The 15,142-nt window shown below is 41.1% G+C and overlaps 2 long non-coding RNA genes across 4 annotated transcripts; one reads left to right on the top strand and one right to left on the bottom strand.

The window, feature by feature from the left end:
• Positions 1-252: 252 nt before the first annotated feature.
• Positions 253-2,027, bottom strand: LOC148879351 (uncharacterized). The gene is made up of 2 exons (XR_016104194.1): positions 1,770-2,027; positions 253-594 (listed from the first exon to the last, which is right to left on the bottom strand). It is a non-coding gene; the product is annotated as an uncharacterized LOC148879351 (long non-coding RNA).
• On the top strand, positions 1,154-14,472 carry LOC148879350 (uncharacterized). 3 transcript variants are annotated; one of them, XR_016104193.1, is made up of 5 exons: positions 1,169-1,696; positions 10,464-10,758; positions 11,037-11,176; positions 11,287-11,407; positions 13,882-14,472. It is a non-coding gene; the product is annotated as an uncharacterized LOC148879350 (long non-coding RNA). The 3 variants fall into 3 exon arrangements; XR_016104192.1 differs by having other exon boundaries at positions 1,167-1,696; positions 11,037-11,407; XR_016104191.1 differs by lacking the exons at positions 11,037-11,176; positions 11,287-11,407; positions 13,882-14,472 and having other exon boundaries at positions 1,154-1,696; positions 10,464-10,890.
• The last annotated feature ends 670 nt before the right edge of the window (positions 14,473-15,142 follow it).

The raw sequence follows: 15,142 nt of genomic DNA, 5'->3' as shown, positions 1-15,142 counted from the left end.
GGATTTGAGCTCGTTGTTTTTTAGTCCGCCAAAAAAATATTTGGACAAAATTATAATTTGAGGCATTAAAAAGTGCTTCTAAAATAATCCAATACATCTGCCTTGGTTAATATCTTATAGAGGCAGTTTTTCTTGACCGTCTTTGGCCATGTGCCTCTAAACATGGGAGTTCTAGTAGTGAAGTATCTATTTACATGAGCTAGAATTATCCAAAGCATGTAAATCATGAAGTAGTGACCACACATCAGGACAGCTATAGAAATTCTTTTGATTTATAGAATTTACTAAGTTCATAGAGTCACAAAAAAACAGTAATACTCAAAATATCCAAATCTTTTGCTGTCTTACAACATTCTAACACAGCCTTGAAACAACTTCACAAGGACCACAAGCAGCAACCAAAAAAGTGCTTGAATCACTTGATAACCAGAAATATAACCACTTTCACCTAAAGCACCAAAGCTTTCTTCTGTCATAGCTTTACAACCTGTAGTAGTAGTCCAAACATCCAAAAAATTACATTTCTGAACTTGCTCAGATTGAGAAGAGTCTGTTAATTTTTTAGGGGAAACTCTCCTCACTTTCATCATCCACCTGCAAGCAATATAAATGGTTGTAACAGGATTAGGTAAAGATCCTTCAAAGACATAACTATTCTTGGCCTTCCAAATGCACCAAATGATAATGACTGAGAATTCAAGAATAGAAGTTGTTGTTTCTATTAATTGAGGTTCTTGACTAAGCCACCAAGCCCACCATTCTGCAAAAGTTCTGAAAGAAGAAACATTTTCAACATATAAGCTTAAATTACTTCCTAATCAAGTAGCCCTTGCGTGATTAAAGGAGAAAAGTGCATGCAATATACTCTCCTTTTCTCCTTCACACACTGGGCAAGTTTCCTCGGCTTTAATCTTCCTTTTAGTCAGAACCTGATTCACATCAATACCTTCACGGCAGCAATTCCAGATAAAATAAGTTGCTTTCTGCTAGGGGCCCAAATGTTTTACTGACTGCTAAGTGGTAAGCATATTTGATAGAGAAACCTCCTTTGGGGTCAGGAGTCCAGATGAGCTTATCAATCCCCCTTGCTCTGGGAATGACTATTACCATTTTGGTAATGTTATTAACTGTATTTTGGTCAAATAGGCTTTGCAGCTTTGGTACATTCCAACTTTTATCCCGTGGGTCAATTAGATGACTAACCTTACCTGCATTATCCAGCCTAGGTCTTGGACCCATTGGTCTCAAGTGTGGTAACCCTCAGATCCAAGGGTCCTCCCAAATGTCGAGGTTTTCCCCCTCAACCACACTCCCAAAAGCCCCTTCTCTCAAAATATCCCTACCTGCCAGAAGGCTTTTAAAACCCCATGAACTGTTGGGGGGAGCTTCTACACTCCAGAAATTCCCCCTTTTAAGATATCTCCCATGAATGACTTGTGTCCACAGACTTTCTTGATCTGTACAGAACCTCGAGACCAACTTTGCCAGTAGTGTTAAGTTAAAAACTCGGGGGTCTCTAAATCCCAACCCTCCCATGGATTTTCTTTGGTTTTGATTCTCTCCCATAAGATTTCCTCTGAGACCTGGCTAATTGTTTGCAAGTGGCTACTAGGATCAAAAGAAAGACATTGCATATGATGGAATCGAAGAAAGAACGACTTTTATCATAACTTCTTTACCTGCAGACGACAAGAAGGCAAGCTTCCAGCTATTTATTTTTTATTCCATTCTTTCATTCAAATAATTAAATATGCTATTTTTTGATCTACCTAGAGGGAGGGAGGCCCAGATAAGTTGAAGGATTCCCAACTTTCTTCGTGCTCATTACTCTTGAGATGATTTTTGGTGTTTTGTATGGAGATTCCGACTAAAAAAATTCACCTTCTGACCAGATGCCTCCCCAAAAAAACTTTAGCACCTCCATTATTGCTCCTCCCTCTAATGTTTGCTTTTGAGAAAATGTAGGAATCATCTGCAAAAAAACAAACGAGTGATTGCTGGACATTTTTGTTTCATTTAATTGCAGAGAGAGCCAAATGAGTAAGCATGGTGGAGAGCAATTGATAAAACTTCTAACACCAGAAGAAACAAAGAAGGGGAGAGGGGGTCCCCCTGTCTAAGCCCACGAGAAGGACTAAACTTTTTTCTAGGGCTTCCATTCACCAATAATTGATAAGATATAGATGAAATACACTGCATGACCCAATTGATAATTTGTTGACCAAACCCCAAAATTTCCATCACATTTTTAATAAACCCCCCATTCCACTATGTTATATGCCTTATTATACATAGTTTAATCACCATGAAATTTTCTTTTGTTTTTGTGGTTTTCCTGAAATGTATTAGTTCATGGGAGACTAGGACATTATCAAAGATCATCCTTCCTGGAAGAAATGCATTTTGATTTCTACTAATGATAATTCATGGGAGAGTAGGACATTATCAAAGGTCATCCTTCCTGGAAGAAAGGCATTTTAATTTCTACTAATGATTTTTGATAAATTGGGTTTTAATCTGTTTACAATAATCTTGGCAATAGTTTTGAAGAGGGTAATACAAAGACTGATGGGACAAAATTGGGAAACATTTTCAGGGTTTTTGCATTTTGGGATTAGGGCTATGAAATTACTATTGATTTCTTTATGTAGAAGACCCTTTTGAAAAAATTCCTTGACTGCTTCTTTGAAATTTGGACCAATTTCATTCCAATATCTCTGATAAAAAGAATTCGGATACCTATCGGGCCCTGGATCATTGTGTGGGCTTGAAATAAAGTTGCTTTTATTTCCTCTTCCTCTACCGAAAAACTTACTGAAATTTTTGAGACCATTACCTTTTCACCCTTTCCGCCTCCTGGCTACGCTAAAATTATAATAGAAAATCTGAAGTTACGTTTTCAAAATCTTCAAATGCATTGGTAGTGTAACTCGAGTGGGATGGGTTGGATCATACGTCAACCCACATCCAACCCTAAAGGGTTGTAAACCTGCATGGCCCAATCCGAGGTTAAGTCCAAGTTTATCAATTTAAGCTGAATTTGAGCTTAACCTAGCACAACTCAAACCGGAATGGGTTAGTCTACATTGGATGGGTTGGTTGGATTTAAAAGTATTATATTAATTGAAAAAGATGTTAGGGCTTATTGGTTGGGTTAGTGGATCCAGATGTAGAAGAAAAAGATGTTAAGGCTATGGGGCTAATACAACCCAAGGGTAGGGATGACAATTTTCCTCATCCCTGTTGAGTACATGACCTCCTCGACCAACCAATAATAGGGATGGAGAATGCCTTAACAGGGCAGGGTGGGGATGGGATAAATAGGAATACCTGATTGGGGATGGGGAGTGAAATCCACACCCCACCCGACCCCGATTACACATATTAAATGTATATATATTATTAAACATATAATATTATTTATGTTATTTATAATATTATTTCTATTATATATCAAAATTGTTATGGTCACACCATCTGGCAGGCCGCATAGCAGCAGGCATCGCCTGGCAGCACTGCACAACAGCATGCACCACTGATAGCGCGCAGCACACACTGCCGGTAGCAGCGTGCACCACATGGCAGCACGCATCGCGCACACGCCCGGCACCGCATGGCAGCGGCATCATGGCGCGCAGCACGCACCGCCAGGCAGCAGCGTGCACCGCACGCACTACACGGCAGCACACACTGTGCACACACCCGACACCGCACAGCAGCGGCACCATGAGCCGCGTGCATGCACTGCGCGACAACAGCACTGCGTGCACGCACCGCGCGGTAGCGGCAACATGAGCCACGCACATGCACCCGGCAACAGTAGCAGAGCGGGGCCCACACGACAACTCATAAGGGTGGGCCCACCCTTATCTGGATACATCAAGCCAACTCGCCGCCAGCTTACCTTATCCTTATCTTATCCCTTATCCCTTGTCTTTATCTTATCTTATCTTTATCTTATCTTAAGTAAGAGTTACCATTAGGAGTAGGTAATTAGGAGTTTGAGTTCAAGTTGGAGTTTGAGTTTAATTAGGAATTTCCTTCTGTAGTCTCCTATTTAAGGAGCTACGAATTGAAATAAAGGCATTCAGTTTTCGCAGTCAAGAAAGAGAGTGAGGAGAGTTCGGGTGATCTCTTGGACAAATCACCCGTTAGGAGAGTTCAGGTGGTCTCTTGGACAAATCACCCATGAGATAGTCAAAATAGGGCCTGTATGCAAGGCCAAGGGCAAGGAAAGATTTGAGGTTCCTGCGGTGCGTCGACCCATGACGCGATCCTACACTCGGGCCCATAACATTTTGGTATCAGAGCCAAGCATCATGGGCGACATGGAGCAGCTATCATCCAAGGTTCACGAGCTGGAACACCGTCTCGTGGAAAATCACGCGGAGGTAAGAGAAGTTAAAGTGGATGTCAGGGAACTTCGGCGTCTACTGGAGTTATACTTCTCCACCAGGGAAGGGAGCCCTGAAGGGGCAGCCACTAACCACAGCCGCCGCCCAAATCGAGCAGAGGGCTCCGATGAGCGACAGAACGACACACCGACAGCAGCAATCATACCCAAATACAGCCGTCTGGAGTTCCCCTCATACAACAGCAGTAGTGACCCACTTGGATGGCTGTACCGTTGAGCAATTCTTCCGCAATCAGCGCACGGAAGAGAAGGACAAGGTCAGCCTGGCAGCATTCCACTTGACCGATGAAGCACAACTCTGGTTCTACCGAGTAGAGCAAGAAGAACCAGTCCTTAGTTGGGGCCAGTTCAAGTCGTATTGCCTCCTCCGGTTCGGGCCCCCATTAATGAGCAACCCCTTGGGGGAGCTCAATAACCTCAAGCAGACCGGGACCGTCATGGAGTATCAGTGACAGCTCCAGACCCTTCTCGCCACGGCCTCGTCAGTACACCCAGACCAGCAGGTGGATATGTTCACAGCTGGTCTAACCGAACCCCTAAGAGTTGATGTAGAGATGCAGAGCCCGCCTAACCTGGTCACGACAATGAATTTGGTCTGGGCCTTCGAGCGCAAACTACAGATCAGCCGATGGCTGTTCAGCATGGGATGCCCAGCAGCGGCTTGGACAAACCTGAAGCCTACTAGAGGACGGTCTTCACTGACAGCCAACAAGGAACCACTCGGAATGGCTCCATATCCAGCAACCAGCCCAGAACGGAAGCCACAGACGAGCACCAATTCCAGATCAGCATCCAGTGTGGGGAGTAGTGGCGGTACACCCCCTATTAAGCACTTGTCTAGGGCGGAGATGGCAGAACTCAGGGCAAGGGGGCAATGTTTTAATTGCGATGAACTCTACTTAATAGGGCACAGGTGAAAGAGACTTTTTTACCTCCTGGTGAAACAAGAGGAAGATGAGGATGAACCCCCTCCATGGGAACCCGATCCAGGAGGGCAAAGCCATCTAGGATTCCTTTGAGGGTGTCTTCGACACCCAATTCGAGCCTCAGGACAAGCTCGTAGTCTGGGAGGGGTGTGATGTTATGGTCACACCATCTGGCAGGCCACACAGTAGCAGGCACAGCCTGGCAGCATGCACCACCGATAGCGTGCAACACGCACCGCCAGGCAGTAGTGCGCACCGCACGGCAGCACGCACCGCGCACACACCCGACAACGCACGGCAGTGGCATCATGGCACGCAGCACGCACCGCCAGGCAGCAGCGCGCACCGCACGCACTGCATGGCTGCACGCACCGCGCACACGCTTGGAACCGCACAGCAGCGGCACCATGAGTCGCACGCACGCACTGTGCGGCAGCGGCACCATGAGTCGTGCGCACGCACCCGGCAACAGCAGCAGAGCGAGGCCCACACGACAGCTCATAAGGGTGGGCGCACCCTTATCTGGACACGTCAAGCCAACTCGCTGCCAGCTTACCTTATCCTTATCTTATCCCTTATCCCTTGTTTTTATCTTATCTTATCTTTATCTTATCTTAAGTAAGAGTTACCATTAGGAGTTTGAGTTCAAGTTGGAGTTTGAGTTTAATTGGGAATTTCTTTCTGTAATCTCTTATTTAAGGGGCTACGAATTGAAATAAAGGCATTCAGTTTTCGCAGTCAATAAAGAGAGTGAGGAGAGTTCGGGTGATTTCTTGGACAAATCACCCGTTAGGAGAGTTCGGGTGGTTTCTTGGACAAATCACCCATGAGATAGTCAAAATATGGCCTGTACACAAGGCCAAGGGCAAGGAAAGATCTGAGGTTCTTGCGGTGGAGCGACCCGTGATGCGATCCTACTTTCGTGCCCATAACAAAAATATATTTAAAACATTATTTGCAATTTAATTTTTCCTTTATTTTATATAAATAGCTTTATGAAAACAAACTTTTAATTAAAAATTTTAGGGATTCAGGTCCCTGATGGGAAACCTATCTCCATTAGGGACCGGGAATGTAGGGTAAATTTTTATGTAACGGGGAGAGGTTAGAGACAAGGATTAAATTAAAACTCAGGGGTCGGAATGGGGAGTATGACCCCCATCCCGAATCCGCCCATTGCCATTCCTACCCAGGGGGTCATCCCCCAAACCCATAACACCCACAAACCCATATATAATTCCAATAATTATGGTTATAATGTAGTATTCAATACTTACGAAAGTTATTAAAGTTTTCCAATTATTTATTTGCACAATTCTTAGTTTTATTTATTAAAAGTTCAAGCACTTCATGACTCAATACATCTGGGTGAGCTGGTCCAAAGTCCGTTGTTCTGTTGAGGAAGAAGGTCTTGGATTTAAATCCCTAAAGGACCTAAACAAAGTGTTCAGACTTAAAGCCCTGTGGAGGACGATCACTGGAGAAGGCATCTGGCCGAACTATTTCAAAGGAAAATTCCTTGGAAATAGACACCACTATTTCATTGACTCAAGGAGGGGATCTTCGACTTGGAAATCTAACTGTAAACTGATGGAGGTGTTAGTGAATAATTCACAATGGCAGTGGTGCAGTCTCCTTTTGGTTGGATAAATGGTGTGATATAGGCCGCCACTTATTTATTATGTGGAGGACTCAATCTAGATAGAATAGATGAGGCTCTAACCGTTGGTGACATGCTCAACTCCCATGGGATTCGGGACTGGAACTGGATTGCAGGTACTCTTGAGAACCAAATGGTGGCTCATATAGAAAGTAAGAGGGGCCTGATATTTGGTGTTGGGCTAGGAGTACCTGGGGCTGCTTCTCCTGCAAATCTGCTTGGAATGTAGTTCGAAGTTCGAACTAGGGAACCAAAGGTACCATGGGCTCGTATTGTTTGGCATTACAGAATTCCTAAGAAGATCTCCTTCTTTACATGGAAGATTTTTCAAGGTGGTATTCCATTCTTTCAACTTCACTCTGTAAGAGCACGCATCCTTCAATTCATTGGTTCCAGTTGAGTGAAATGTCTCAATCCCAACTATCCTAGATAATCGGTGCTGCAGTCATGATTATAGTTTGGGAGGTGTGGAAGGAGCGGTGTAGGAGACGCATGGAAAACACCTCCCGTCCAGCTGCTTCCTCGCGCGGTAATCTTTACTATAACAACTTGGCTTCGGGAGATGCGGTGGTCTCCTCCCTCGAAAGCCCCATCCATGTTTGAAAAGTTTGTGCTTAACCTGTTGAATTGAACATAGTGGTATGTCCTCCACGTCCCAGAAAAGCTAGATGGGTGTTGTGTTGCCCTCCTCAGGCCGACAAGGTTAAAATAAATGTATACGTGGAAACCCGGGAGGTAGTGCAGGTGGTGGTGTTATTAGGGACCATTAGGGTTCATTTATCTTTGGTTTCTCTAATTGTTTCGGTACTGGCACTAATCTAGAGGCTGAACTTCAGGCTATTTGGCATGCTCTTGTTTATGCCGAGTTTATGAGTATTGCCAATATTAGGTGGAGAGTGATTCCAAGGTTGCGGTGGACTGGAATCACTAATAGTGCCCTTGGAGTGTTCTAAGATTGGTGGACTGGATTACTTCTCAACTTACAAGCCTACAAGCTTCCTTCCAACATATACTGAGGGATAGATGCGCTGGCATATCTAGGAGGCGACACTAAAACAACTCAGGCGTTTTATACAAGGCAACATCTTCCACGTTTGATTCTTAATGTTCTGTTTGATGATAGTTGATGAGGTGTGATTTGGCCCAACCTATCAAGACATGTGGAAGCAATCTTCCAATTGGATGACAATTCAGCATTCCTTGCCACATTAGCAGGCTAGGTCAGCTCTGATACCTCGGGCACTTTGGCCAAGACTGAGGTCCGAGTTGTTCGTGATAGCCCGATTTGCTGAGGTGACACATAGTCAACTTTTAGAAACAAGCCAACTGTCTTCGATCTCTTCGGAATCACGTCGCACGTCTACATGCCTTATCCTCATCCCGCCTGGACTGGATGGACTCAATAAGCCTTATCAGCTCACACGAAGTCCACCTCCTAGATCGGAATGGATTCTTAGTAGCATGGACTAGGGATCTCGGAGGCATTTCGTAAGACATACGATAGTTCACCTATATAAGGGCGTCAACCCCAACGACACAAGGTATGCGCGATACATTGCTCACTAGCTTACTTGCACTTAAGCTTTCAACTTGCATACCAGTTTAGTAACTTAAGCATCGGAGCATCCACACCGGGTAAGCCACCCCGGGTCCTTTGAGCATTATTCTTCTTGCAGTTCGACCAGCCAACAAAGCGGACTAACGTTCGAGCTACCCTCCAACTAAGAGCAACCGGATCACGCACCATCAATAGTCTTCGACTTCCTAGGCTTCATATGCACTAGTGGTTTGTTTATTTTGATTTCTCTTTTTGGTGTACTTTGAGGGGTAAGATTCTTTGTCTCCTCCTTCTAGTTTGAGTTTATCTTAATAAATTTTCGGTGGCCTCCCCTCCATTGGGAGTAAACTTAGGGGGCATAAAAAAGATTAGCTTTCACTAAGTTAAATTATCAAAATCGGTAATTTTTAGTAATTGAATTACCAAAATCACTAATTATTGTTCAAACATTATAGTAAATATCAAAATTTCTAAAAATATAAAAAATAATATAATAAAATTAATTTCCATTTAAAAATTATTGATAATACATAATTAAAAAAGATATTTTTATATATTATATATATAATTATATATATATGTATGTATTTTTTTTTGAATAGGCTCGGGTTAGGTCAGGCTCAGGCTACCTGAGGCTTCAATCCAAATATAAGTCAGGCTAAGCCCCTGTGCAAAAATTTGGGTTGAATCAGGTCGGACTCAGATTGGACCCACCCAAGTTGGACCCCTAGCCTAGATTGCCCTTAATTGATGGGAGAATGAGTTTTTTTAACTGACAAAAAAAAAAAAAAAAAAGAAAATCCTCAAAGCCATTCCCGTAATTAATTAGGTGTGAACTCTGAAGACTAATTTACCTCAAACGTGAAACATAGCGAGAGCCTTCTGGATCCGTTAAATTACGGGTAACAGCTGAGCAGTTGAATCGTCATCTTCCTTGTATCAAGAGTTACTGGGAAACAATAAGAAAGTTGAGAAAGTAGGCAACAAGAAAGCTCAGACATTTGAGTTTTGGTTTAAGAACCTGAGGAGGTCCAAGAGGAACATTGTAGTTCAACCTCAAAGTTCTCTCCATGGCTCCATTGTATTTTTGCAATGGCAAAGTTAGATTTGAAATATGACACTCCAATGGTGCCATGCACACTCTGTTCTAACTTGTATTTGTGGGGACGTTAGAGTTCAGACTACTCTTGTACTCCATGATCCTGATCAATGGCTCAAATGAATCTGTACCATTACCCCATTATTCGATGGGTCCCGTAGGCATATTCTGTATTGGTATTAGGCCTAACTTGATATGATGGGATGATCCAAAACATGCAGTACATTTCTTCTCAATCCAGACTTTCAGAGAACAAGCCACCAATATTGGTTAAACCAAAAATCAAACGTTGGTTTAAGATCCTCTCAATACATTCTCTTCTGTCTACTTTCGACTCTTGCAAAGGTGAGAAAACAATATATAGTAGCAGTTGCCGTTTTCCCAGGAGATTTTGGTTGAAGAGGAAATGGAGAAAATAGCAATAATTCCACTGAAAACTCTCCCAACTCCACCTGCCCTGAGGAAATTTTCCTAACCATGGCATGGTTGTAGTTACATGATAAAAACACCGTGAAGCCACCATTCATGATTGATGAAATTGTCAGAGGTAAAAACACCAGATCATCTATTTATAAAGAGCTGTCTATGTGAATCTGTTATCAGCCATGGATGGTCTTCATGTACATTCTCTGTTTGCTGATTTTGTTTTAACCTTCATGATATTGGTTGGTCATGGTTAGCAGATTGCTAGTTTATTTTTTGTTTCTTTCTTTTTTTCCCTCCAAAATTGGGACACTGTTGCAAGCTTAATTCATATGGTAGCTAGGAGATTTAAATTCATATTCAACTTCGTAGTTGTAGTGCAGTGTTCTAGCACCAACTGTTTGGGACTATCAGAGTGAAAAAGATACACCAACGGAGCAACCCGATTATAACTCTTTGCTCATTGATAGTGGAATGGCTGCATCGAATTCCTTTTCTCTGTTTTTCTGGTGGGAAAAATGGTAGATCTTCAATGTTTATATTTTTCCCAATTTCAGGTCACAGGGTGGAGAAATTGGGAAGAGTTGTGTGTTGGGAATGCTCTCTATGTTTTCTTTGTGTAAATCAAAGAGATTTTAACAACAAATAGCAAGCATGTAACAATGAAACAGACAATAGGTATGTAGGTACTTACTTCACTACTGCAGGATGCAGAAGCTTCAGGTCTCATCTCTGGTTACAAATTAAAGTGCTCAAATGCTTGTATTAGTTATTTGCTCTTCGTAGATGACTATTTACTTTTTTGTGAAACCACTTTTCAACAGCTCCGAAATCTTAAAGCCATATTAAATAGATTTGAAAAATTATTAGGCCAACAAATCAATCTCTCCAAATCAAGTATACTTTTTAGTAATAATATGCCCAAAGTCATAGAAGAATCATATCTACAATTCTAGGTATTACAAATGTCAAGACCTACATGAAATACCTTGGCATCAAGATGGGGGGAAATAAGGCAGAAAAGGAGCAACAACAAGACTTGCTTCATAAGACAAAACTTCGATTAGAGTCTTGACAAGCAAAACTTCTCTCACAGGTAGGAAGGAGCATCTTAATACAATCAGTAGCTCAAGCTGTTCCTATTTACACTATGAGCACAACCATCTTGCCAAAGAAGTTCTTTTCACACTATGATAAATTATGCAGGAATTTTTGGTGAACAAGCTCTTAGGATGGTTGTAATTTTCACTCAATTTCATGGGAGAAACTATGTTAGCCAAAGCACAGAGGAGGAATTGGGCTCAAACCAGGCCTAGAAATGAATAAGGTAATGTTCTCAAAACAAATTTGGAGGCTCATAGGTGATGAAAATTCTCTTTGGGCAAGCTTTATCAAAGCTAAATACTATCCCAATGATAGTATTTTCAAAGTCAAACTGAAAGGAATTGTTCCCCCTGGTGGAGGGAAGCTTTCAAACTGCTATCTTCCATTAAAACCAATATATGTTGGGTCCTTCATGATGGTTAAAAGGTAAAGGCTTTTCAAGACCCTTGGTTTCCAGGTTTTCTATGGGATATTCAAGTTCCACCATAATAAAAAGATGTGAAGGTTTCTTATTTCTTAAATAACGATAACAGTTGGAATTTGTCTCTACTTGGATAGTTCTTTCCTCCATCTTTAGAACAAGTTCAAAAAGTAAGACTCCTAAGTGAGATTCCAAGGGATAAGCTTATCTGAACAAGAACTCATAATGGAGTTTTTTTGGTTAAATCCATTTATAAGAAATTTCTTTCTATTAGGCTTTCCTCACCAGATTCCTTCTTTAAATGGTATATTCTATGGAAATTAAATATACCATATAGATATTAACTCTTTATATGGAAGGCTCTATGGAATGGAACTCCTATCTAGAGCAAATTTCTCACAAGGAAAATGGAGCATAGATGTTATCTATGCAATTCTCAACAAGAATCCTTTCACCATATCTTCTTCCACTGCCCATTTTCTAGGGCTATTTGGTGTTGTACACAATTAGGCATCAATCCAGAAAACATTCAAAAAGAACCTTTCCATCTCATTGTTCATTCTTGGTGGAATAGACTCAAACTAAGTATGAATAAGAAGGAACTTGATCACTACTTTGCTAAATTCTACATTACCTTGAGGCTCATATGGGATGAGCAAAACTCGAGGAAATTTCATAATACATTCTCATCTCCTATAGATGTGCTGGAAAAGTTAAAATTGTCATACACAGCAAACCTTGGGAGATCTTCCACTCAGAAAAATTGTTCCTCAAGTCATCTCAGACCTTTGGATATTATTAGCATATATGTTGATGGCTCATTTAAATCTTCATGCTTACATGCCAGTGCAGCTTATGCTATAGTGTCTAAAGAGAACCATCTAATATCTATAGAAGGAGTTCCATGATAAGCAACTAAATGCCAAGATGTTGAGCTCCATGCCATAATCAAAGGACTTGAAGCAACTAAAAAGGAAGGATTCAAAAAAGTCCTTATATTTTCTGACACAACGCAAGCAGTGACAAAATCCAAAGTAAAGAATATAATGACAACTAGATTGAAACAATGCTTTTAGATCATCTATACTATTTACTAAGATCCTTTGAGGAGGTTCAGATAGAACATGTCAAACGCGAATGGAACACTATAGCTCATCTTTTTTCTTATTGGTCTTGTATATATAATATTAATATTAACTACATATGTAATAGATTGATGGTCTCCCTTTCATATAAATAAATTTTCCAGTACTGCTGGCCTTTTATTGCCAAAAGAAAAAAAGCAAGGAACAGTAGTAGGCACCAAGATTCATGTGGAAAATCCCTCAATGTGAGGGTAAAAACTACAAGACTGAAATCCAAATCATTTGCTATCAATAATAATAATGGGATACAATGTTTTTCTATTTAGTTACAACTAGATGATGAACATCAAGAAAGCTCTTGGATTCCAACAACAAAAATAGAGAGCAAACAAGAAATCTCTCACCAAGAGTGGAAGCACAATAAAGGAAGTAAGAAGAAATGCTGAAAAATGGATTTGTCTTCTTTGTTTCAGCCCTTATAGATCTTCTTCTCAAGACCCTTTCTTTTCTCTAATATTTTCCCTTAGCGAGCTGTTAGAGTTAAGAGAGTAGTGAGTGTTTACTTTTCAACCCCTTTTTCTTCTTTGTCTTTTTTCCTTCTTTATTCTTTCTTATCTTTATTAGTGGATCCCACTTCATAAGGAGGGAACCCCAACATTGTGTAATTGAAGTTGAAATTGACTGTAACCCGTAGGGTAGCAAGGAAAATTGGGGGAGGGGGGGTGGTTACAGTGGGTTCTGATTCAATGGTCAAATAGAGGTTGGGGGAGAGTGGAACGTAGGAGAGAAAAATGGGAAGGAGGGAGATAGATGGCTTCCATACCCCAAAATCATTTAACCATTTTTTAGACAGACTCTCAGGCGGAAAAAAATTTCGAAGTCAGGTCACTATTTTTTGACCCATGAATCCATTCTCTCTATGGGGGTACCCACAAAAGACAGGGTATACTAATCACAACCCCTCTAACAAAAGTCAGAGATCTGCTTTCACCTAGATGCATGGGTCCTAGAATGCTTGCTTCTACTTCAACTTTTCTATATATAGGTAGAGTTGGATAAATAGTGAAAGTGAATTCGAAACCTGCCCACTTGCATCATGATCAACTCCTTTGAAGACATTCAAACTCATATATGTTGACAGTGAAATCTGCTTACACTTGCTTCTTAAGAGAATTCTCATCTACTTCTCAGAGCACAATACCATGGCGAGCCATATGAAGTCTTAAAGTTCCTTTTAGGCTTCAAGTCTTCACATGAAAGTTACACTGGGATGCAGTTCACACCAGAGACAAATTAAAGTTTGTGAAGGAAAATGAACAAACTTGTATACTGTGCAATGGGGATGCTGAAAGTCTGAAACAACACAACATTTGTTTTTTCTTTTAACCATTTGCAAGGGCTATTTGGGCACGATTACAAGAGTAAGGTTTAACATACGAAGTTCCTTTGTAAGCTCAACACATGTGTACAATCAGATTCAGCAGTGCTATAGCAATCTTCCCTTTGTTTTGTCAAAACTTTAAAAAATGCATACATGAAAAGAATTGCTATTGCTCTTAGACTAATATGGGATGTAAGGATCGGGAGGATGCATGAGAACATCCCACCAGATCCTATATGGGTCAATAAGCAATTATCTTAATTTGTTCACTTCACCTGTCACCATTGAAAGTTCAGGATATGCTAGCAATAGAGGAGGACCAATATTGCTTGTATGTTGATGGCTCATGCATATGCTCTCTCAATAGGGCTGCCAGTTCAAATGTATTAATTGATGAAAGGTAATTGCAGAGTGTTTGCAGCAAGGGGTCACAGGGTTAAAGTCAATGAACCATCGGATGCTGAATGCTGAATGGGGGGGGGGGGGGGGTTAGTATTTTGGGTCTTTAGGAAGCATGGAGAAGAAGTGTTAAAAGAGCTTATTGTTTTTTTTGTGATTCTATGTCTATTGTAAATAGTACTACAAACATATATAACTTTCTCTGTAAATAGGCAGTATAATTAATCAGTTAGCCCATGAACAAGACAACATGATCCATTACTTGGTTAATTACAGCTTGCAATTCTCTTGCATGCCGATTGTATATGAAGCATTCAAGAATTTTTTCTGTTTTGATAACTCGACAATGTAATTAACAGTCCATTTGGTTTGCAGGAATAGGGGTATGGAATTGGAATTGGAATGGGCTATTCCGGTTCCATCTGTTTGGTTGGGCAGAATCGGAATTCCATTCCCATTCTTATTGGAATAGCATTCCCCCATTTGAGGGAATGGTCATTCCTTGATCCTCCCTTGGGAATGAAATCTCATTCCTACTGGTTTTAATTCCCATTCTCATTCCTGTCTGAACCAAACAGACTATGGAAATAGAAAATTTTGATTCCAATTTTGCAGGATTTTCATTTTGATTTTGATTCCTATTCTGACTAGGAACCAAACGGACCCTAAGTT

The sequence above is a fragment of the Nelumbo lutea genome, chromosome 1, assembly GCF_056320005.1.
Source record: "Nelumbo lutea isolate HS-2025 chromosome 1, American lotus-T2T, whole genome shotgun sequence".
In the NCBI taxonomy this organism is placed as follows: domain Eukaryota; kingdom Viridiplantae; phylum Streptophyta; class Magnoliopsida; order Proteales; family Nelumbonaceae; genus Nelumbo; species Nelumbo lutea.
Note: the sequence above shows the minus strand (reverse complement) of the source record. Positions and strands in the feature narration are given on the sequence as shown.